This window comes from Aulonocara sp. 'chitande type north' Nkhata Bay, linkage group LG13 (assembly GCF_057382095.1).
Source record: "Aulonocara sp. 'chitande type north' Nkhata Bay isolate Kocher_YH1m ecotype deep benthic linkage group LG13, A_spYH_male_GT1.1, whole genome shotgun sequence".
Taxonomy (NCBI): Eukaryota; Metazoa; Chordata; class Actinopteri; order Cichliformes; family Cichlidae; genus Aulonocara; species Aulonocara sp. 'chitande type north' Nkhata Bay.
In genome coordinates, this window is record NC_141356.1 from 1,606,936 (window position 1) to 1,633,130 (window position 26,195).

The window sequence follows — 26,195 nt, forward strand, 5'->3', positions numbered from 1 at the left end:
ATACTTTGTTTCGGTCGAGTTCCCCATTCAAATGCATGTAACAGTGAGAAACGCACTGTCTTGGCGAAAGAAAGCGTTTTTGTACAACTTCATAGAAATAGCTGTAACTTTTGATAGAAGACTCGGATACACATGTTTATGGCTTTATCTTATAGAACTCAAGGTCTCCGTGCTGGGAAAACAGGTTTTGCAGCTGTTTGAGCTAAGATTTCCAAGTTATTCACATAATGAAAACTTATACTTTGTTTCGGTCGAGTTCCCCATTCAAATGCATGTAACAGTGAGAAACGCACTGTCTTGGCGAAAGAAAGCTATTTTGAACAACTTCATATAAATAGCTGTAACTTTTGATAGAAGACTCAGACAAACATGTTTATGGCCTTATATTATAGAACTCAAGGTCTCCGTGCTGGGAAAACAGGTTTTGCAGCTGTTTGAGCTAAGATTTCCAAGTTATTCACATATTGAAAACTTATACTTTGTTTCGGTCGAGTTCCCCATTCAAATGCATGTAACAGTGAGAAACGCACTGTCTTGGCGAAACAAAGCGTTTTTGTACAACTTCATATGAATAGCTGTAACTTTTGATAGAAGACTCGGATACACATGTTTATGGCTTTATCTTATAGAACTCAAGGTTCCCGTGCTGGGAAAACAGGTTTTGCAGCTGTTTGAGCTAAGATTTCCAAGTTATTCACATAATGAAAACTTATACTTTGTTTCGGTCGAGTTCCCCATTCAAATGCATGTAACAGTGAGAAACGCACTGTCTTGGCGAAAGAAAGCGTTTTTGTACAACTTCATATGAATAGCTGTAACTTTTGATAGAAGACTCGGATACACATGTTTATGGCTTTATCTTATAGAACTCAAGGTTCCCGTGCTGGGCAAACAGGTTTTGCAGCTGTTTGAGCTAAGATTTCCAAGTTATTCACATAATGAAAACCTATACTTTGTTTCGGTCGAGTTCCCCATTCAAAATGCATGTAACAGTGAGAAACGCACTGTCTTGGCGAAAGAAAACGTTTTTGTACAACTTCATAGAAATAGCTGTAACTTTTGATAGAAGACTCAGACAAACATGTTTATGGCCTTATATTATAGAACTCAAGGTCTCCGTGCTGGGAAAACAGGTTTTGCAGCTGTTTGAGCTAATATTTCCAAGTTATTCACATAATGAAAACTTATACTTTGTTTCGGTCGAGTTCCCCATTCAAATGCATGTAACAGTGAGAAACGCACTGTCTTGGCGAAAGAAAGCGTTTTTGTACAACTTCATATAAATAGCTGTAACTTTTGATAGAAGACTCGGATACACATGTTTATGGCTTTATCTTATAGAACTCAAGGTCTCCGTGCTGGGCAAACAGGTTTTGCAGCTGTTTGAGCTAAGATTTCCAAGTTATTCACATAATGAAAACCTATACTTTGTTTCGGTCGAGTTCCCCATTCAAAATGCATGTAACAGTGAGAAACACACTGTCTTGGCGAAAGAAAGCTATTTTGTACAACTTCATAGAAATAGCTGTAACTTTTGATAGAAGACTCAGACAAACATGTTTATGGCCTTATATTATAGAACTCAAGGTCTCCGTGCTGGGAAAACAGGTTTTGCAGCTGTTTGAGCTAATATTTCCAAGTTATTCACATAATGAAAACTTATACTTTGTTTCGGTCGAGTTCCCCATTCAAATGCATGTAACAGTGAGAAACGCACTGTCTTGGCGAAAGAAAGCGTTTTTGTACAACTTCATAGAAATACCTGTAACTTTTGATAGAAGACTCGGATACATATGTTTATGGCTTTATCTTATAGAACTCAATGTCTCCGTGCTGGGCAAACAGGTTTTGCAGCTGTTTGAGCTAAGATTTCCAAGTTATTCACATAATGAAAACCTATACTTTGTTTCGGTCGAGTTCCCCATTCAAAATGCATGTAACAGTGAGAAACACACTGTCTTGGCGAAAGAAAACGTTTTTGTACAACTTCATAGAAATAGCTGTAACTTTTGATAGAAGACTCAGACAAACATGTTTATGGCCTTATATTATAGAACTCAAGGTCTCCGTGCTGGGAAAACAGGTTTTGCAGCTGTTTGAGCTAATATTTCCAAGTTATTCACATAATGAAAACTTATACTTTGTTTCGGTCGAGTTCCCCATTCAAATGCATGTAACAGTGAGAAACGCACTGTCTTGGCGAAAGAAAGCGTTTTTGTACAACTTCATAGAAATACCTGTAACTTTTGATAGAAGACTCGGATACACATGTTTATGGCTTTATCTTATAGAACTCAAGGTCTCCGTGCTGGGCAAACAGGTTTTGCAGCTGTTTGAGCTAAGATTTCCAAGTTATTCACATAATGAAAACTTATACTTTGTTTCGGTCGAGTTCCCCATTCAAATGCATGTAACAGTGAGAAACGCACTGTCTTGGCGAAAGAAAGCGTTTTTGTACAACTTCATAGAAATAGCTGTAACTTTTGATAGAAGACTCGGATACACATGTTTATGGCTTTATCTTATAGAACTCAAGGTTCCCGTGCTGGGAAAACAGGTTTTGCAGCTGTTTGAGCTAAGATTTCCAAGTTATTCACATAATGAAAACCTATACTTTGTTTCGGTCGAGTTCCCCATTCAAATGCATGTAACAGTGAGAAACGCACTGTCTTGGCGAAAGAAAGCGTTTTTGTACAACTTCATATGAATAGCTGTAACTTTTGATAGAAGACTCGGATACACATGTTTATGGCTTTATCTTATAGAACTCAAGGTCTCCGTGCTGGGCAAACAGGTTTTGCAGCTGTTTGAGCTAAGATTTCCAAGTTATTCACATAATGAAAACCTATACTTTGTTTCGGTCGAGTTCCCCATTCAAATGCATGTAACAGTGAGAAACGCACTGTCTTGGCGAAAGAAAGCTATTTTGTACAACTTCATATAAATAGCTGTAACTTTTGATAGAAGACTCAGACAAACATGTTTATGGCTTTATCTTATAGAACTCAAGGTCTCCGTGCTGGGCAAACAGGTTTTGCAGCTGTTTGAGCTAAGATTTCCAAGTTATTCACATAATGAAAACTTATACTTTGTTTCGGTCGAGTTCCCCATTCAAATGCATGTAACAGTGAGAAACGCACTGTCTTGGCGAAAGAAAGCGTTTTTGTACAACTTCATATAAATAGCTGTAACTTTTGATAGAAGACTCAGACAAACATGTTTATGGCTTTATCTTATAGAACTCAAGGTTCCCGTGCTGGGCAAACAGGTTTTGCAGCTGTTTGAGCTAAGATTTCCAAGTTATTCACATAATGAAAACCTATACTTTGTTTCGGTCAAGTTCCCCATTCAAAATGCATGTAACAGTGAGAAACGCACTGTCTTGGCGAAAGAAAGCGTTTTTGTACAACTTCATAGAAATAGCTGTAACTTTTGATAGAAGACTCGGATACACATGTTTATGGCTTTATCTTATAGAACTCAAGGTCTCCGTGCTGGGCAAACAGGTTTTGCAGCTGTTTGAGCTAAGATTTCCAAGTTATTCACATAATGAAAACCTATACTTTGTTTCGGTCGAGTTCCCCATTCAAATGCATGTAACAGTGAGAAACGCACTGTCTTGGCGAAAGAAAGCTATTTTGTACAACTTCATATAAATAGCTGTAACTTTTGATAGAAGACTCAGACAAACATGTTTATGGCCTTATATTATAGAACTCAAGGTCTCCGTGCTGGGAAAACAGGTTTTGCAGCTGTTTGAGCTAAGATTTCCAAGTTATTCACATAATGAAAACTTATACTTTGTTTCGGTCGAGTTCCCCATTCAAATGCATGTAACAGTGAGAAACGCACTGTCTTGGCGAAAGAAAGCGTTTTTGTACAACTTCATAGAAATAGCTGTAACTTTTGATAGAAGACTCGGATACACATGTTTATGGCTTTATCTTATAGAACTCAAGGTCTCCGTGCTGGGAAAACAGGTTTTGCAGCTGTTTGAGCTAAGATTTCCAAGTTATTCACATAATGAAAACTTATACTTTGTTTCGGTCGAGTTCCCCATTCAAATGCATGTAACAGTGAGAAACGCACTGTCTTGGCGAAAGAAAGCGTTTTTGTACAACTTCATAGAAATAGCTGTAACTTTTGATAGAAGACTCAGACAAACATGTTTATGGCTTTATCTTATAGAACTCAAGGTCTCCGTGCTGGGCAAACAGGTTTTGCAGCTGTTTGAGCTAAGATTTCCAAGTTATTCACATAATGAAAACTTATACTTTGTTTCGGTCGAGTTCCCCATTCAAATGCATGTAACAGTGAGAAACGCACTGTCTTGGCGAAAGAAAGCGTTTTTGTACAACTTCATATAAATAGCTGTAACTTTTGATAGAAGACTCAGACAAACTTGTTTATGGCTTTATCTTATAGAACTCAAGGTTCCCGTGCTGGGCAAACAGGTTTTGCAGCTGTTTGAGCTAAGATTTCCAAGTTATTCACATAATGAAAACCTATACTTTGTTTCGGTCAAGTTCCCCATTCAAAATGCATGTAACAGTGAGAAACGCACTGTCTTGGCGAAAGAAAGCGTTTTTGTACAACTTCATAGAAATAGCTGTAACTTTTGATAGAAGACTCGGATACACATGTTTATGGCTTTATCTTATAGAACTCAAGGTCTCCGTGCTGGGCAAACAGGTTTTGCAGCTGTTTGAGCTAAGATTTCCAAGTTATTCACATAATGAAAACTTATACTTTGTTTCGGTCGAGTTCCCCATTCAAATGCATGTAACAGTGAGAAACGCACTGTCTTGGCGAAAGAAAGCTATTTTGTACAACTTCATATAAATAGCTGTAACTTTTGATAGAAGACTCAGACAAACATGTTTATGGCCTTATATTATAGAACTCAAGGTCTCCGTGCTGGGAAAACAGGTTTTGCAGCTGTTTGAGCTAAGATTTCCAAGTTATTCACATATTGAAAACTTATACTTTGTTTCGGTCGAGTTCCCCATTCAAATGCATGTAACAGTGAGAAACGCACTGTCTTGGCGAAAGAAAGCGTTTTTGTACAACTTCATATGAATAGCTGTAACTTTTGATAGAAGACTCGGATACACATGTTTATGGCTTTATCTTATAGAACTCAAGGTTCCCGTGCTGGGAAAACAGGTTTTGCAGCTGTTTGAGCTAAGATTTCCAAGTTATTCACATATTGAAAACTTATACTTTGTTTCGGTCGAGTTCCCCATTCAAATGCATGTAACAGTGAGAAACGCACTGTCTTGGCGAAAGAAAGCGTTTTTGTACAACTTCATATGAATAGCTGTAACTTTTGATAGAAGACTCGGATACACATGTTTATGGCTTTATCTTATAGAACTCAAGGTTCCCGTGCTGGGAAAACAGGTTTTGCAGCTGTTTGAGCTAAGATTTCCAAGTTATTCACATAATGAAAACTTATACTTTGTTTCGGTCGAGTTCCCCATTCAAATGCATGTAACAGTGAGAAACGCACTGTCTTGGCGAAAGAAAGCGTTTTTGTACAACTTCATATGAATAGCTGTAACTTTTGATAGAAGACTCGGATACACATGTTTATGGCTTTATCTTATAGAACTCAAGGTTCCCGTGCTGGGCAAACAGGTTTTGCAGCTGTTTGAGCTAAGATTTCCAAGTTATTCACATAATGAAAACCTATACTTTGTTTCGGTCGAGTTCCCCATTCAAAATGCATGTAACAGTGAGAAACGCACTGTCTTGGCGAAAGAAAGCGTTTTTGTACAACTTCATAGAAATAGCTGTAACTTTTGATAGAAGACTCGGATACACATGTTTATGGCTTTATCTTATAGAACTCAAGGTCTCCGTGCTGGGCAAACAGGTTTTGCAGCTGTTTGAGCTAAGATTTCCAAGTTATTCACATAATGAAAACCTATACTTTGTTTCGGTCGAGTTCCCCATTCAAAATGCATGTAACAGTGAGAAACGCACTGTCTTGGCGAAAGAAAACGTTTTTGTACAACTTCATAGAAATAGCTGTAACTTTTGATAGAAGACTCAGACAAACATGTTTATGGCCTTATATTATAGAACTCAAGGTCTCCGTGCTGGGAAAACAGGTTTTGCAGCTGTTTGAGCTAATATTTCCAAGTTATTCACATAATGAAAACTTATACTTTGTTTCGGTCGAGTTCCCCATTCAAATGCATGTAACAGTGAGAAACGCACTGTCTTGGCGAAAGAAAGCGTTTTTGTACAACTTCATAGAAATACCTGTAACTTTTGATAGAAGACTCGGATACACATGTTTATGGCTTTATCTTATAGAACTCAATGTCTCCGTGCTGGGCAAACAGGTTTTGCAGCTGTTTGAGCTAAGATTTCCAAGTTATTCACATAATGAAAACCTATACTTTGTTTCGGTCGAGTTCCCCATTCAAAATGCATGTAACAGTGAGAAACACACTGTCTTGGCGAAAGAAAACGTTTTTGTACAACTTCATAGAAATAGCTGTAACTTTTGATAGAAGACTCAGACAAACATGTTTATGGCCTTATATTATAGAACTCAAGGTCTCCGTGCTGGGAAAACAGGTTTTGCAGCTGTTTGAGCTAATATTTCCAAGTTATTCACATAATGAAAACTTATACTTTGTTTCGGTCGAGTTCCCCATTCAAATGCATGTAACAGTGAGAAACGCACTGTCTTGGCGAAAGAAAGCGTTTTTGTACAACTTCATAGAAATACCTGTAACTTTTGATAGAAGACTCGGATACACATGTTTATGGCTTTATCTTATAGAACTCAAGGTCTCCGTGCTGGGCAAACAGGTTTTGCAGCTGTTTGAGCTAAGATTTCCAAGTTATTCACATAATGAAAACTTATACTTTGTTTCGGTCGAGTTCCCCATTCAAATGCATGTAACAGTGAGAAACGCACTGTCTTGGCGAAAGAAAGCGTTTTTGTACAACTTCATATGAATAGCTGTAACTTTTGATAGAAGACTCAGACAAACATGTTTATGGCTTTATCTTATAGAACTCAAGGTCTCCGTGCTGGGAAAACAGGTTTTGCAGCTGTTTGAGCTAAGATTTCCAAGTTATTCACATAATGAAAACTTATACTTTGTTTCGGTCGAGTTCCCCATTCAAATGCATGTAACAGTGAGAAACGCACTGTCTTGGCGAAAGAAAGCGTTTTTGTACAACTTCATATGAATAGCTGTAACTTTTGATAGAAGACTCGGATACACATGTTTATGGCTTTATCTTATAGAACTCAAGGTTCCCGTGCTGGGCAAACAGGTTTTGCAGCTGTTTGAGCTAAGATTTCCAAGTTATTCACATAATGAAAACCTATACTTTGTTTCGGTCGAGTTCCCCATTCAAAATGCATGTAACAGTGAGAAACGCACTGTCTTGGCGAAAGAAAGCGTTTTTGTACAACTTCATAGAAATAGCTGTAACTTTTGATAGAAGACTCGGATACACATGTTTATGGCTTTATCTTATAGAACTCAAGGTCTCCGTGCTGGGCAAACAGGTTTTGCAGCTGTTTGAGCTAAGATTTCCAAGTTATTCACATAATGAAAACCTATACTTTGTTTCGGTCGAGTTCCCACTTCAAATGCATGTAACAGTGAGAAACGCACTGTCTTGGCGAAAGAAAGCGTTTTTGTACAACTTCATATAAATAGCTGTAACTTTTGATAGAAGACTAGGACAAACATGTTTATGGCCTTATATTATAGAACTCAAGGTCTCCGTGCTGGGCAAACAGGTTTTGCAGCTGTTTGAGCTAAGATTTCCAAGTTATTCACATAATGAAAACTTATACTTTGTTTCGGTCGAGTTCCCCATTCAAATGCATGTAACAGTGAGAAACGCACTGTCTTGGCGAAAGAAAGCGTTTTTGTACAACTTCATATAAATAGCTGTAACTTTTGATAGAAGACTCGGATACACATGTTTATGGCTTTATCTTATAGAACTCAAGGTCTCCGTGCTGGGCAAACAGGTTTTGCAGCTGTTTGAGCTAAGATTTCCAAGTTATTCACATAATGAAAACCTATACTTTGTTTCGGTCGAGTTCCCCATTCAAAATGCATGTAACAGTGAGAAACACACTGTCTTGGCGAAAGAAAGCTATTTTGTACAACTTCATAGAAATAGCTGTAACTTTTGATAGAAGACTCAGACAAACATGTTTATGGCCTTATATTATAGAACTCAAGGTCTCCGTGCTGGGAAAACAGGTTTTGCAGCTGTTTGAGCTAATATTTCCAAGTTATTCACATAATGAAAACTTATACTTTGTTTCGGTCGAGTTCCCCATTCAAATGCATGTAACAGTGAGAAACGCACTGTCTTGGCGAAAGAAAGCGTTTTTGTACAACTTCATAGAAATACCTGTAACTTTTGATAGAAGACTCGGATACACATGTTTATGGCTTTATCTTATAGAACTCAATGTCTCCGTGCTGGGCAAACAGGTTTTGCAGCTGTTTGAGCTAAGATTTCCAAGTTATTCACATAATGAAAACCTATACTTTGTTTCGGTCGAGTTCCCCATTCAAAATGCATGTAACAGTGAGAAACACACTGTCTTGGCGAAAGAAAACGTTTTTGTACAACTTCATAGAAATAGCTGTAACTTTTGATAGAAGACTCAGACAAACATGTTTATGGCCTTATATTATAGAACTCAAGGTCTCCGTGCTGGGAAAACAGGTTTTGCAGCTGTTTGAGCTAATATTTCCAAGTTATTCACATAATGAAAACTTATACTTTGTTTCGGTCGAGTTCCCCATTCAAATGCATGTAACAGTGAGAAACGCACTGTCTTGGCGAAAGAAAGCGTTTTTGTACAACTTCATAGAAATACCTGTAACTTTTGATAGAAGACTCGGATACACATGTTTATGGCTTTATCTTATAGAACTCAAGGTCTCCGTGCTGGGCAAACAGGTTTTGCAGCTGTTTGAGCTAAGATTTCCAAGTTATTCACATAATGAAAACCTATACTTTGTTTCGGTCGAGTTCCCCATTCAAATGCATGTAACAGTGAGAAACGCACTGTCTTGGCGAAAGAAAGCGTTTTTGTACAACTTCATAGAAATAGCTGTAACTTTTGATAGAAGACTCGGATACACATGTTTATGGCTTTATCTTATAGAACTCAAGGTCTCCGTGCTGGGAAAACAGGTTTTGCAGCTGTTTGAGCTAAGATTTCCAAGTTATTCACATAATGAAAACTTATACTTTGTTTCGGTCGAGTTCCCCATTCAAATGCATGTAACAGTGAGAAACGCACTGTCTTGGCGAAAGAAAGCGTTTTTGTACAACTTCATATGAATAGCTGTAACTTTTGATAGAAGACTCAGACAAACATGTTTATGGCTTTATCTTATAGAACTCAAGGTCTCCGTGCTGGGAAAACAGGTTTTGCAGCTGTTTGAGCTAAGATTTCCAAGTTATTCACATAATGAAAACTTATACTTTGTTTCGGTCGAGTTCCCCATTCAAATGCATGTAACAGTGAGAAACGCACTGTCTTGGCGAAAGAAAGCGTTTTTGTACAACTTCATATGAATAGCTGTAACTTTTGATAGAAGACTCGGATACACATGTTTATGGCTTTATCTTATAGAACTCAAGGTTCCCGTGCTGGGCAAACAGGTTTTGCAGCTGTTTGAGCTAAGATTTCCAAGTTATTCACATAATGAAAACCTATACTTTGTTTCGGTCGAGTTCCCCATTCAAAATGCATGTAACAGTGAGAAACGCACTGTCTTGGCGAAAGAAAGCGTTTTTGTACAACTTCATAGAAATAGCTGTAACTTTTGATAGAAGACTCGGATACACATGTTTATGGCTTTATCTTATAGAACTCAAGGTCTCCGTGCTGGGCAAACAGGTTTTGCAGCTGTTTGAGCTAAGATTTCCAAGTTATTCACATAATGAAAACCTATACTTTGTTTCGGTCAAGTTCCCCATTCAAAATGCATGTAACAGTGAGAAACGCACTGTCTTGGCGAAAGAAAGCGTTTTTGTACAACTTCATAGAAATAGCTGTAACTTTTGATAGAAGACTCGGATACACATGTTTATGGCTTTATCTTATAGAACTCAAGGTCTCCGTGCTGGGCAAACAGGTTTTGCAGCTGTTTGAGCTAAGATTTCCAAGTTATTCACATAATGAAAACCTATACTTTGTTTCGGTCGAGTTCCCCATTCAAAATGCATGTAACAGTGAGAAACGCACTGTCTTGGCGAAAGAAAACGTTTTTGTACAACTTCATAGAAATAGCTGTAACTTTTGATAGAAGACTCAGACAAACATGTTTATGGCCTTATATTATAGAACTCAAGGTCTCCGTGCTGGGAAAACAGGTTTTGCAGCTGTTTGAGCTAAGATTTCCAAGTTATTCACATAATGAAAACTTATACTTTGTTTCGGTCGAGTTCCCCATTCAAATGCATGTAACAGTGAGAAACGCACTGTCTTGGCGAAAGAAAGCGTTTTTGTACAACTTCATAGAAATAGCTGTAACTTTTGATAGAAGACTCAGACAAACATGTTTATGGCCTTATATTATAGAACTCAAGGTCTCCGTGCTGGGAAAACAGGTTTTGCAGCTGTTTGAGCTAAGATTTCCAAGTTATTCACATAATGAAAACTTATACTTTGTTTCGGTCGAGTTCCCCATTCAAATGCATGTAACAGTGAGAAACGCACTGTCTTGGCGAAAGAAAGCGTTTTTGTACAACTTCATATAAATAGCTGTAACTTTTGATAGAAGACTCAGACAAACATGTTTATGGCCTTATATTATAGAACTCAAGGTCTCCGTGCTGGGAAAACAGGTTTTGCAGCTGTTTGAGCTAAGATTTCCAAGTTATTCACATATTGAAAACTTATACTTTGTTTCGGTCGCGTTCCCCATTCAAATGCATGTAACAGTGAGAAACGCACTGTCTTGGCGAAAGAAAGCGTTTTTGTACAACTTCATATGAATAGCTGTAACTTTTGATAGAAGACTCGGATACACATGTTTATGGCTTTATCTTATAGAACTCAAGGATCCCGTGCTGGGCAAACAGGTTTTGCAGCTGTTTGAGCTAAGATTTCCAAGTTATTCACATAATGAAAACCTATACTTTGTTTCGGTCGAGTTCCCCATTCAAAATGCATGTAACAGTGAGAAACGCACTGTCTTGGCGAAAGAAAGCGTTTTTGTACAACTTCATAGAAATAGCTGTAACTTTTGATAGAAGACTCGGATACACATGTTTATGGCTTTATCTTATAGAACTCAAGGTTCCCGTGCTGGGAAAACAGGTTTTGCAGCTGTTTGAGCTAAGATTTCCAAGTTATTCACATAATGAAAACTTATACTTTGTTTCGGTCGAGTTCCCCATTCAAATGCATGTAACAGTGAGAAACGCACTGTCTTGGCGAAAGAAAGCGTTTTTGTACAACTTCATATAAATAGCTGTAACTTTTGATAGAAGACTCAGACAAACATGTTTATGGCCTTATATTATAGAACTCAAGGTCTCCGTGCTGGGAAAACAGGTTTTGCAGCTGTTTGAGCTAAGATTTCCAAGTTATTCACATATTGAAAACTTATACTTTGTTTCGGTCGCGTTCCCCATTCAAATGCATGTAACAGTGAGAAACGCACTGTCTTGGCGAAAGAAAGCGTTTTTGTACAACTTCATATGAATAGCTGTAACTTTTGATAGAAGACTCGGATACACATGTTTATGGCTTTATCTTATAGAACTCAAGGTTCCCGTGCTGGGAAAACAGGTTTTGCAGCTGTTTGAGCTAAGATTTCCAAGTTATTCACATAATGAAAACCTATACTTTGTTTCGGTCGAGTTCCCCATTCAAAATGCATGTAACAGTGAGAAACACACTGTCTTGGCGAAAGAAAACGTTTTTGTACAACTTCATAGAAATAGCTGTAACTTTTGATAGAAGACTCAGACAAACATGTTTATGGCCTTATATTATAGAACTCAAGGTCTCCGTGCTGGGAAAACAGGTTTTGCAGCTGTTTGAGCTAATATTTCCAAGTTATTCACATAATGAAAACTTATACTTTGTTTCGGTCGAGTTCCCCATTCAAATGCATGTAACAGTGAGAAACGCACTGTCTTGGCGAAAGAAAGCGTTTTTGTACAACTTCATAGAAATACCTGTAACTTTTGATAGAAGACTCGGATACACATGTTTATGGCTTTATCTTATAGAACTCAAGGTCTCCGTGCTGGGCAAACAGGTTTTGCAGCTGTTTGAGCTAAGATTTCCAAGTTATTCACATAATGAAAACTTATACTTTGTTTCGGTCGAGTTCCCCATTCAAATGCATGTAACAGTGAGAAACGCACTGTCTTGGCGAAAGAAAGCGTTTTTGTACAACTTCATATGAATAGCTGTAACTTTTGATAGAAGACTCGGATACACATGTTTATGGCTTTATCTTATAGAACTCAAGGTTCCCGTGCTGGGCAAACAGGTTTTGCAGCTGTTTGAGCTAAGATTTCCAAGTTATTCACATAATGAAAACCTATACTTTGTTTCGGTCGAGTTCCCCATTCAAAATGCATGTAACAGTGAGAAACGCACTGTCTTGGCGAAAGAAAGCGTTTTTGTACAACTTCATAGAAATAGCTGTAACTTTTGATAGAAGACTCGGATACACATGTTTATGGCTTTATCTTATAGAACTCAAGGTCTCTGTGCTGGGCAAACAGGTTTTGCAGCTGTTTGAGCTAAGATTTCCAAGTTATTCACATAATGAAAACTTATACTTTGTTTCGGTCGAGTTCCCCATTCAAATGCATGTAACAGTGAGAAACGCACTGTCTTGGCGAAAGAAAGCGTTTTTGTACAACTTCATAGAAATAGCTGTAACTTTTGATAGAAGACTCGGATACACATGTTTATGGCTTTATCTTATAGAACTCAAGGTCTCCGTGCTGGGAAAACAGGTTTTGCAGCTGTTTGAGCTAAGATTTCCAAGTTATTCACATAATGAAAACTTATACTTTGTTTCGGTCGAGTTCCCCATTCAAATGCATGTAACAGTGAGAAACGCACTGTCTTGGCGAAAGAAAGCGTTTTTGTACAACTTCATATGAATAGCTGTAACTTTTGATAGAAGACTCGGATACACATGTTTATGGCTTTATCTTATAGAACTCAAGGATCCCGTGCTGGGCAAACAGGTTTTGCAGCTGTTTGAGCTAAGATTTCCAAGTTATTCACATAATGAAAACCTATACTTTGTTTCGGTCGAGTTCCCCATTCAAAATGCATGTAACAGTGAGAAACGCACTGTCTTGGCGAAAGAAAGCGTTTTTGTACAACTTCATAGAAATAGCTGTAACTTTTGATAGAAGACTCGGATACACATGTTTATGGCTTTATCTTATAGAACTCAAGGTTCCCGTGCTGGGAAAACAGGTTTTGCAGCTGTTTGAGCTAAGATTTCCAAGTTATTCACATAATGAAAACTTATACTTTGTTTCGGTCGAGTTCCCCATTCAAATGCATGTAACAGTGAGAAACGCACTGTCTTGGCGAAAGAAAGCGTTTTTGTACAACTTCATATAAATAGCTGTAACTTTTGATAGAAGACTCAGACAAACATGTTTATGGCTTTATCTTATAGAACTCAAGGTCTCCGTGCTGGGCAAACAGGTTTTGCAGCTGTTTGTGCTAAGATTTCCAAGTTATTCACATAATGAAAACCTATACTTTGTTTTCTGTCGAGTTCCCCATTCAAATGCATGTAACAGTGAGAAACGCACTGTCTTGGCGAAAGAAAGCGTTTTTGTACAACTTCATATAAATAGCTGTAACTTTTGATAGAAGACTCGGATACACATGTTTATGGCTTTATCTTATAGAACTCAAGGTCTCCGTGCTGGGCAAATAGGTTTTGCAGCTGTTTGAGCTAAGATTTCCAAGTTATTCACATAATGAAAACCTATACTTTGTTTTGGTCGAGTTCCCACTTCAAATGCATGTAACAGTGAGAAACGCACTGTCTTGGCGAAAGAAAGCGTTTTTGTACAACTTCATATAAATAGCTGTAACTTTTGATAGAAGACTCAGACAAACATGTTTATGGCCTTATATTATAGAACTCAAGGTTCCCGTGCTGGGAAAACAGGTTTTGCAGCTGTTTGAGCTAAGATTTCCAAGTTATTCACATAATGAAAACTTATACTTTGTTTCGGTCGAGTTCCCCATTCAAATGCATGTAACAGTGAGAAACGCACTGTCTTGGCAAAAGAAAGCGTTTTTGTACAACTTCATATAAATAGCTGTAACTTTTGATAGAAGACTCAGACAAACATGTTTATGGCTTTATCTTATAGAACTCAAGGTCTCCGTGCTGGGCAAACAGGTTTTGCAGCTGTTTGAGCTAAGATTTCCAAGTTATTCACATAATGAAAACTTATACTTTGTTTCGGTCGAGTTCCCCATTCAAATGCATGTAACAGTGAGAAACGCACTGTCTTGGCGAAAGAAAGCGTTTTTGTACAACTTCATATAAATAGCTGTAACTTTTGATAGAAGACTCGGATACACATGTTTATGGCTTTATCTTATAGAACTCAAGGTCTCCGTGCTGGGCAAACAGGTTTTGCAGCTGTTTGAGCTAAGATTTCCAAGTTATTCACATAATGAAAACTTATACTTTGTTTCGGTCGAGTTCCCCATTCAAATGCATGTAACAGTGAGAAACGCACTGTCTTGGCGAAAGAAAGCGTTTTTGTACAACTTCATATAAATAGCTGTAACTTTTGATAGAAGACTCGGATACACATGTTTATGGCTTTATCTTATAGAACTCAAGGTCTCCGTGCTGGGCAAACAGGTTTTGCAGCTGTTTGAGCTAAGATTTCCAAGTTATTCACATAATGAAAACTTATACTTTGTTTCGGTCAAGTTCCCCATTCAAATGCATGTAACAGTGAGAAACGCACTGTCTTGGCGAAAGAAAGCGTTTTTGTACAACTTCATATAAATAGCTGTAACTTTTGATAGAAGACTCGGATACACATGTTTGTGGCTTTATCTTATAAAACTCAAGGTCTCCGTGCTGGGCAAATAGGTTTTGCAGCTGTTTGAGCTAAGATTTCCAAGTTATTCACATAATGAAAACCTATACTTTGTTTCGGTCGAGTTCCCCATTCAAATGCATGTAACAGGCAGAAACGCACTGTCTTGGCGAAAGAAAGCGTTTTTGTACAACTTCATATAAATAGCTGTAACTTTTGATAGAAGACTTTGATACACATGTTTATGGCTTTATCTTATAGAACTCAAGGTCTCCGTGCTGGGCAAACAGGTTTTGCAGCTGTTTGAGCTAAGATTTCCAAGTTATTCACATAATGAAAACTTATACTTTGTTTCGGTCGAGTTCCCCATTCAAATGCATGTAACAGTGAGAAACGCACTGTCTTGGCGAAAGAAAGCGTTTTTGTACAACTTCATATAAATAGCTGTAACTTTTGATAGAAGACTCGGATACACATGTTTATGGCTTTATCTTATAGAACTCAAGGTCTCCGTGCTGGGCAAACAGGTTTTGCAGCTGTTTGAGCTAAGATTTCCAAGTTATTCACATAATGAAAACTTATACTTTGTTTCGGTCGAGTTCCCCATTCAAATGCATGTAACAGTGAGAAACGCACTGTCTTGGCGAAAGAAAGCGTTTTTGTACAACTTCATATAAATAGCTGTAACTTTTGATAGAAGACTCGGATACACATGTTTGTGGCTTTATCTTATAAAACTCAAGGTCTCCGTGCTGGGTAAACAGGTTTTGCAGCTCTTTGAGCTAAGATTTCCAAGTTATTCACATAATGAAAACCTATACTTTGTTTCGGTCGAGTTCCCCATTCAAATGCATGTAACAGGCAGAAACGCACTGTCTTGGCGAAAGAAAGCGTTTTTGTACAACTTCATAGAAATAGCTGTAACTTTTGATAGAAGACTTTGATACACATGTTTATGGCTTTATCTTATAGAACTCAAGGTCTCCGTGCTGGGTAAATAGGTTTTGCAGCTGTTTGAGCTAAGATTTCCAAGTTATTCACATAATGAAAACCTATACTTTGTTTCGGTCGAGTTCCCCATTCAAATGCATGTAACAGGCAGAAACGCACTGTCTTGGCGAAAGAAAGCGTTTTTGTACAACTTCATATAAATAGCTGTAACTTTTGATAGAAGACTCGGATACACATGTTTATGGCTTTATCTTATAGAACTCAAGGTCTCCGTGCAGGGCAAATAGGTTTTGCAGCTGTTTGAGCTAAGATTTCCAAGTTATTCACATAATGAAAACCTATACTTTGTTTCGGTCGAGTTCCCCATTCAAATGCATGTAACAGTGAGAAACGCACTGTCTTGGCGAAAGAAAGCGTTTTTGTACAACTTCATATAAATAGCTGTAACTTTTGATAGAAGACTCGGATACACATGTTTATGGCATTATCTTATAGAACTCAAGGTCTCTGTGCTGGGCAAACAGGTTTTGCAGCTGTTTGAGCTAAGATTTCCAAGTTATTCACATAATGAAAACCTATACTTTGTTTCGGTCGAGTTCCCACTTCAAATGCATGTAACAGTGAGAAACGCACTGTCTTGGCGAAAGAAAGCGTTTTTGTACAACTTCATATAAATAGCTGTAACTTTTGATAGAAGACTAGGACAAACATGTTTATGGCCTTATATTATAGAACTCAAGGTCTCCGTGCTGGGCAAACAGGTTTTGCAGCTGTTTGAGCTAAGATTTCCAAGTTATTCACATAATGAAAACTTATACTTTGTTTCGGTCGAGTTCCCCATTCAAATGCATGTAACAGTGAGAAACGCACTGTCTTGGCGAAAGAAAGCGTTTTTGTACAACTTCATATAAATAGCTGTAACTTTTGATAGAAGACTCAGACAAACATGTTTATGGCTTTATCTTATAGAACTCAAGGTTCCCGTGCTGGGCAAACAGGTTTTGCAGCTGTTTGAGCTAAGATTTCCAAGTTATTCACATAATGAAAACCTATACTTTGTTTCGGTCAAGTTCCCCATTCAAAATGCATGTAACAGTGAGAAACGCACTGTCTTGGCGAAAGAAAGCGTTTTTGTACAACTTCATAGAAATAGCTGTAACTTTTGATAGAAGACTCGGATACACATGTTTATGGCTTTATCTTATAGAACTCAAGGTCTCCGTGCTGGGCAAACAGGTTTTGCAGCTGTTTGAGCTAAGATTTCCAAGTTATTCACATAATGAAAACCTATACTTTGTTTCGGTCGAGTTCCCCATTCAAAATGCATGTAACAGTGAGAAACGCACTGTCTTGGCGAAAGAAAACGTTTTTGTACAACTTCATAGAAATAGCTGTAACTTTTGATAGAAGACTCAGACAAACATGTTTATGGCCTTATATTATAGAACTCAAGGTCTCCGTGCTGGGAAAACAGGTTTTGCAGCTGTTTGAGCTAAGATTTCCAAGTTATTCACATAATGAAAACTTACACTTTGTTTCGGTCGAGTTCCCCATTCAAATGCATGTAACAGTGAGAAACGCACTGTCTTGGCGAAAGAAAGCGTTTTTGTACAACTTCATAGAAATAGCTGTAACTTTTGATAGAAGACTCGGATACACATGTTTATGGCTTTATCTTATAGAACTCAAGGTCTCCGTGCTGGGAAAACAGGTTTTGCAGCTGTTTGAGCTAAGATTTCCAAGTTATTCACATAATGAAAACTTGTACTTTGTTTCGGTCGAGTTCCCCATTCAAATGCATGTAACAGTGAGAAACGCACTGTCTTGGCGAAAGAAAGCTATTTTGTACAACTTCATATAAATAGCTGTAACTTTTGATAGAAGACTCAGACAAACATGTTTATGGCCTTATATTATAGAACTCAAGGTCTCCGTGCTGGGAAAACAGGTTTTGCAGCTGTTTGAGCTAAGATTTCCAAGTTATTCACATAATGAAAACTTATACTTTGTTTCGGTCGAGTTCCCCATTCAAATGCATGTAACAGTGAGAAACGCACTGTCTTGGCGAAAGAAAGCGTTTTTGTACAACTTCATATGAATAGCTGTAACTTTTGATAGAAGACTCGGATACACATGTTTATGGCTTTATCTTATAGAACTCAAGGTTCCCGTGCTGGGAAAACAGGTTTTGCAGCTGTTTGAGCTAAGATTTCCAAGTTATTCACATATTGAAAACTTATACTTTGTTTCGGTCGAGTTCCCCATTCAAATGCATGTAACAGTGAGAAACGCACTGTCTTGGCGAAAGAAAGCTATTTTGTACAACTTCATATAAATAGCTGTAACTTTTGATAGAAGACTCAGACAAACATGTTTATGGCTTTATCTTATAGAACTCAAGGTCTCCGTGCTGGGCAAACAGGTTTTGCAGCTGTTTGAGCTAAGATTTCCAAGTTATTCACATAATGAAAACTTACACTTTGTTTCGGTCGAGTTCCCCATTCAAATGCATGTAACAGTGAGAAACGCACTGTCTTGGCGAAAGAAAGCGTTTTTGTACAACTTCATATAAATAGCTGTAACTTTTGATAGAAGACTCAGACAAACATGTTTATGGCTTTATCTTATAGAACTCAAGGTCTCCGTGCTGGGAAAACAGGTTTTGCAGCTGTTTGAGCTAAGATTTCCAAGTTATTCACATAATGAAAACTTATACTTTGTTTCGGTCGAGTTCCCCATTCAAATGCATGTAACAGTGAGAAACGCACTGTCTTGGCGAAAGAAAGCTATTTTGTACAACTTCATATAAATAGCTGTAACTTTTGATAGAAGACTCAGACAAACATGTTTATGGCCTTATATTATAGAACTCAAGGTCTCCGTGCTGGGAAAACAGGTTTTGCAGCTGTTTGAGCTAAGATTTCCAAGTTATTCACATAATGAAAACTTATACTTTGTTTCGGTCGAGTTCCCCATTCAAATGCATGTAACAGTGAGAAACGCACTGTCTTGGCGAAAGAAAGCGTTTTTGTACAACTTCATATGAATAGCTGTAACTTTTGATAGAAGACTTGGATACACATGTTTATGGCTTTATCTTATAGAACTCAAGGTTCCCGTGCTGGGAAAACAGGTTTTGCAGCTGTTTGAGCTAAGATTTCCAAGTTATTCACATATTGAAAACTTATACTTTGTTTCGGTCGAGTTCCCCATTCAAATGCATGTAACAGTGAGAAACGCACTGTCTTGGCGAAAGAAAGCTATTTTGTACAACTTCATATAAATAGCTGTAACTTTTGATAGAAGACTCAGACAAACATGTTTATGGCTTTATCTTATAGAACTCAAGGTCTCCGTGCTGGGCAAACAGGTTTTGCAGCTGTTTGAGCTAAGATTTCCAAGTTATTCACATAATGAAAACTTATACTTTGTTTCGGTCGAGTTCCCCATTCAAATGCATGTAACAGTGAGAAACGCACTGTCTTGGCGAAAGAAAGCGTTTTTGTACAACTTCATATAAATAGCTGTAACTTTTGATAGAAGACTAGGACAAACATGTTTATGGCTTCATCTTATAGAACTCAAGGTTCCCGTGCTGGGCAAACAGGTTTTGCAGCTGTTTGAGCTAAGATTTCCAAGTTATTCACATAATGAAAACCTATACTTTGTTTCGGTCAAGTTCCCCATTCAAAATGCATGTAACAGTGAGAAACGCACTGTCTTGGCGAAAGAAAGCGTTTTTGTACAACTTCATAGAAATAGCTGTAACTTTTGATAGAAGACTCGGATACACATGTTTATGGCTTTATCTTATAGAACTCAAGGTCTCCGTGCTGGGCAAACAGGTTTTGCAGCTGTTTGAGCTAAGATTTCCAAGTTATTCACATAATGAAAACTTATACTTTGTTTCGGTCGAGTTCCCCATTCAAATGCATGTAACAGTGAGAAACGCACTGTCTTGGCGAAAGAAAGCGTTTTTGTACAACTTCATAGAAATAGCTGTAACTTTTGATAGAAGACTCGGATACACATGTTTATGGCTTTATCTTATAGAACTCAAGGTCTCCGTGCTGGGAAAACAGGTTTTGCAGCTGTTTGAGCTAAGATTTCCAAGTTATTCACATAATGAAAACTTATACTTTGTTTCGGTCGAGTTCCCCATTCAAATGCATGTAACAGTGAGAAACGCACTGTCTTGGCGAAAGAAAGCTATTTTGTACAACTTCATATAAATAGCTGTAACTTTTGATAGAAGACTCAGACAAACATGTTTATGGCCTTATATTATAGAACTCAAGGTCTCCGTGCTGGGAAAACAGGTTTTGCAGCTGTTTGAGCTAAGATTTCCAAGTTATTCACATATTGAAAACTTATACTTTGTTTCGGTCGAGTTCCCCATTCAAATGCATGTAACAGTGAGAAACGCACTGTCTTGGCGAAAGAAAGCGTTTTTGTACAACTTCATATGAATAGCTGTAACTTTTGATAGAAGACTCGGATACACATGTTTATGGCTTTATCTTATAGAACTCAAGGTTCCCGTGCTGGGAAAACAGGTTTTGCAGCTGTTTGAGCTAAGATTTCCAAGTTATTCACATATTGAAAACTTATACTTTGTTTCGGTCGAGTTCCCCATTCAAATGCATGTAACAGTGAGAAACGCACTGTCTTGGCGAAAGAAAGCGTTTTTGTACAACTTCATATGAATAGCTGTAACTTTTGATAGAAGACTCGGATACACATGTTTATGGCTTTATCTTATAGAACTCAAGGTCTCCGTGCTGGGCAAACAGGTTTTGCAGCTGTTTGAGCTAAGATTTCCAAGTTATTCACATAATGAAAACCTATACTTTGTTTCGGTCGAGTTCCCCATTCAAAATGCATGTAACAGTGAGAAACGCACTGTCTTGGCGAAAGAAAACGTTTTTGTACAACTTCATAGAAATAGCTGTAACTTTTGATAGAAGACTCAGACAAACATGTTTATGGCCTTATATTATAGAACTCAAGGTCTCCGTGCTGGGAAAACAGGTTTTGCAGCTGTTTGAGCTAATATTTCCAAGTTATTCACATAATGAAAACTTATACTTTGTTTCGGTCGAGTTCCCCATTCAAATGCATGTAACAGTGAGAAACGCACTGTCTTGGCGAAAGAAAGCGTTTTTGTACAACTTCATATAAATAGCTGTAACTTTTGATAGAAGACTCGGATACACATGTTTATGGCTTTATCTTATAGAACTCAAGGTCTCCGTGCTGGGCAAACAGGTTTTGCAGCTGTTTGAGCTAAGATTTCCAAGTTATTCACATAATGAAAACCTATACTTTGTTTCGGTCGAGTTCCCCATTCAAAATGCATGTAACAGTGAGAAACACACTGTCTTGGCGAAAGAAAGCTATTTTGTACAACTTCATAGAAATAGCTGTAACTTTTGATAGAAGACTCAGACAAACATGTTTATGGCCTTATATTATAGAACTCAAGGTCTCCGTGCTGGGAAAACAGGTTTTGCAGCTGTTTGAGCTAATATTTCCAAGTTATTCACATAATGAAAACTTATACTTTGTTTCGGTCGAGTTCCCCATTCAAATGCATGTAACAGTGAGAAACGCACTGTCTTGGCGAAAGAAAGCGTTTTTGTACAACTTCATAGAAATACCTGTAACTTTTGATAGAAGACTCGGATACACATGTTTATGGCTTTATCTTATAGAACTCAATGTCTCCGTGCTGGGCAAACAGGTTTTGCAGCTGTTTGAGCTAAGATTTCCAAGTTATTCACATAATGAAAACCTATACTTTGTTTCGGTCGAGTTCCCCATTCAAAATGCATGTAACAGTGAGAAACACACTGTCTTGGCGAAAGAAAACGTTTTTGTACAACTTCATAGAAATAGCTGTAACTTTTGATAGAAGACTCAGACAAACATGTTTATGGCCTTATATTATAGAACTCAAGGTCTCCGTGCTGGGAAAACAGGTTTTGCAGCTGTTTGAGCTAATATTTCCAAGTTATTCACATAATGAAAACTTATACTTTGTTTCGGTCGAGTTCCCCATTCAAATGCATGTAACAGTGAGAAACGCACTGTCTTGGCGAAAGAAAGCGTTTTTGTACAACTTCATAGAAATAGCTGTAACTTTTGATAGAAGACTCGGATACACATGTTTATGGCTTTATCTTATAGAACTCAAGGTCTCCGTGCTGGGCAAACAGGTTTTGCAGCTGTTTGAGCTAAGATTTCCAAGTTATTCACATAATGAAAACCTATACTTTGTTTCGGTCAAGTTCCCCATTCAAAATGCATGTAACAGTGAGAAACGCACTGTCTTGGCGAAAGAAAGCGTTTTTGTACAACTTCATAGAAATAGCTGTAACTTTTGATAGAAGACTCGGATACACATGTTTATGGCTTTATCTTATAGAACTCAAGGTCTCCGTGCTGGGCAAACAGGTTTTGCAGCTGTTTGAGCTAAGATTTCCAAGTTATTCACATAATGAAAACCTATACTTTGTTTCGGTCGAGTTCCCCATTCAAAATGCATGTAACAGTGAGAAACGCACTGTCTTGGCGAAAGAAAACGTTTTTGTACAACTTCATAGAAATAGCTGTAACTTTTGATAGAAGACTCAGACAAACATGTTTATGGCCTTATATTATAGAACTCAAGGTCTCCGTGCTGGGAAAACAGGTTTTGCAGCTGTTTGAGCTAAGATTTCCAAGTTATTCACATAATGAAAACTTATACTTTGTTTCGGTCGAGTTCCCCATTCAAATGCATGTAACAGTGAGAAACGCACTGTCTTGGCGAAAGAAAGCGTTTTTGTACAACTTCATAGAAATAGCTGTAACTTTTGATAGAAGACTCGGATACACATGTTTATGGCTTTATCTTATAGAACTCAAGGTCTCCGTGCTGGGAAAACAGGTTTTGCAGCTGTTTGAGCTAAGATTTCCAAGTTATTCACATAATGAAAACTTATACTTTGTTTCGGTCGAGTTCCCCATTCAAATGCATGTAACAGTGAGAAACGCACTGTCTTGGCGAAAGAAAGCTATTTTGTACAACTTCATATAAATAGCTGTAACTTTTGATAGAAGACTCAGACAAACATGTTTATGGCCTTATATTATAGAACTCAAGGTCTCCGTGCTGGGAAAACAGGTTTTGCAGCTGTTTGAGCTAAGATTTCCAAGTTATTCACATATTGAAAACTTATACTTTGTTTCGGTCGAGTTCCCCATTCAAATGCATGTAACAGTGAGAAACGCACTGTCTTGGCGAAAGAAAGCGTTTTTGTACAACTTCATATGAATAGCTGTAACTTTTGATAGAAGACTCGGATACACATGTTTATGGCTTTATCTTATAGAACTCAAGGTCTCCGTGCTGGGCAAACAGGTTTTGCAGCTGTTTGAGCTAAGATTTCCAAGTTATTCACATAATGAAAACCTATACTTTGTTTCGGTCGAGTTCCCCATTCAAAATGCATGTAACAGTGAGAAACGCACTGTCTTGGCGAAAGAAAACGTTTTTGTACAACTTCATAGAAATAGCTGTAACTTTTGATAGAAGACTCAGACAAACATGTTTATGGCCTTATATTATAGAACTCAAGGTCTCCGTGCTGGGAAAACAGGTTTTGCAGCTGTTTGAGCTAATATTTCCAAGTTATTCACATAATGAAAACTTATACTTTGTTTCGGTCGAGTTCCCCATTCAAATGCATGTAACAGTGAGAAACGCACTGTCTTGGCGAAAGAAAGCGTTTTTGTACAACTTCATATAAATAGCTGTAACTTTTGATAGAAGACTCGGATACACATGTTTATGGCTTTATCTTATAGAACTCAAGGTCTCCGTGCTGGGCAAACAGGTTTTGCAGCTGTTTGAGCTAAGATTTCCAAGTTATTCACATAATGAAAACCTATACTTTGTTTCGGTCGAGTTCCCCATTCAAAATGCATGTAACAGTGAGAAACACACTGTCTTGGCGAAAGAAAGCTATTTTGTACAACTTCATAGAAATAGCTGTAACTTTTGATAGAAGACTCAGACAAACATGTTTATGGCCTTATATTATAGAACTCAAGGTCTCCGTGCTGGGAAAACAGGTTTTGCAGCTGTTTGAGCTAATATTTCCAAGTTATTCACATAATGAAAACTTATACTTTGTTTCGGTCGAGTTCCCCATTCAAATGCATGTAACAGTGAGAAACGCACTGTCTTGGCGAAAGAAAGCGTTTTTGTACAACTTCATAGAAATACCTGTAACTTTTGATAGAAGACTCGGATACACATGTTTATGGCTTTATCTTATAGAACTCAATGTCTCCGTGCTGGGCAAACAGGTTTTGCAGCTGTTTGAGCTAAGATTTCCAAGTTATTCACATAATGAAAACCTATACTTTGTTTCGGTCGAGTTCCCCATTCAAAATGCATGTAACAGTGAGAAACACACTGTCTTGGCGAAAGAAAACGTTTTTGTACAACTTCATAGAAATAGCTGTAACTTTTGATAGAAGACTCAGACAAACATGTTTATGGCCTTATATTATAGAACTCAAGGTCTCCGTGCTGGGAAAACAGGTTTTGCAGCTGTTTGAGCTAATATTTCCAAGTTATTCACATAATGAAAACTTATACTTTGTTTCGGTCGAGTTCCCCATTCAAATGCATGTAACAGTGAGAAACGCACTGTCTTGGCGAAAGAAAGCGTTTTTGTACAACTTCATAGAAATAGCTGTAACTTTTGATAGAAGACTCGGATACACATGTTTATGGCTTTATCTTATAGAACTCAAGGTCTCCGTGCTGGGCAAACAGGTTTTGCAGCTGTTTGAGCTAAGATTTCCAAGTTATTCACATAATGAAAACCTATACTTTGTTTCGGTCAAGTTCCCCATTCAAAATGCATGTAACAGTGAGAAACGCACTGTCTTGGCGAAAGAAAGCGTTTTTGTACAACTTCATAGAAATAGCTGTAACTTTTGATAGAAGACTCGGATACACATGTTTATGGCTTTATCTTATAGAACTCAAGGTCTCCGTGCTGGGCAAACAGGTTTTGCAGCTGTTTGAGCTAAGATTTCCAAGTTATTCACATAATGAAAACCTATACTTTGTTTCGGTCGAGTTCCCCATTCAAAATGCATGTAACAGTGAGAAACGCACTGTCTTGGCGAAAGAAAACGTTTTTGTACAACTTCATAGAAATAGCTGTAACTTTTGATAGAAGACTCAGACAAACATGTTTATGGCCTTATATTATAGAACTCAAGGTCTCCGTGCTGGGAAAACAGGTTTTGCAGCTGTTTGAGCTAAGATTTCCAAGTTATTCACATAATGAAAACTTATACTTTGTTTCGGTCGAGTTCCCCATTCAAATGCATGTAACAGTGAGAAACGCACTGTCTTGGCGAAAGAAAGCGTTTTTGTACAACTTCACAGAAATAGCTGTAACTTTTGATAGAAGACTCGGATACACATGTTTATGGCTTTATCTTATAGAACTCAAGGTCTCCGTGCTGGGAAAACAGGTTTTGCAGCTGTTTGAGCTAAGATTTCCAAGTTATTCACATAATGAAAACTTATACTTTGTTTCGGTCGAGTTCCCCATTCAAATGCATGTAACAGTGAGAAACGCACTGTCTTGGCGAAAGAAAGCTATTTTGTACAACTTCATATAAATAGCTGTAACTTTTGATAGAAGACTCAGACAAACATGTTTATGGCCTTATATTATAGAACTCAAGGTCTCCGTGCTGGGAAAACAGGTTTTGCAGCTGTTTGAGCTAAGATTTCCAAGTTATTCACATATTGAAAACTTATACTTTGTTTCGGTCGCGTTCCCCATTCAAATGCATGTAACAGTGAGAAACGCACTGTCTTGGCGAAAGAAAGCGTTTTTGTACAACTTCATATGAATAGCTGTAACTTTTGATAGAAGACTCGGATACACATGTTTATGGCTTTATCTTATAGAACTCAAGGTTCCCGTGCTGGGAAAACAGGTTTTGCAGCTGTTTGAGCTAAGATTTCCAAGTTATTCACATATTGAAAACTTATACTTTGTTTCGGTCGAGTTCCCCATTCAAATGCATGTAACAGGCAGAAACGCACTGTCTTGGCGAAAGAAAGCGTTTTTGTACAACTTCAT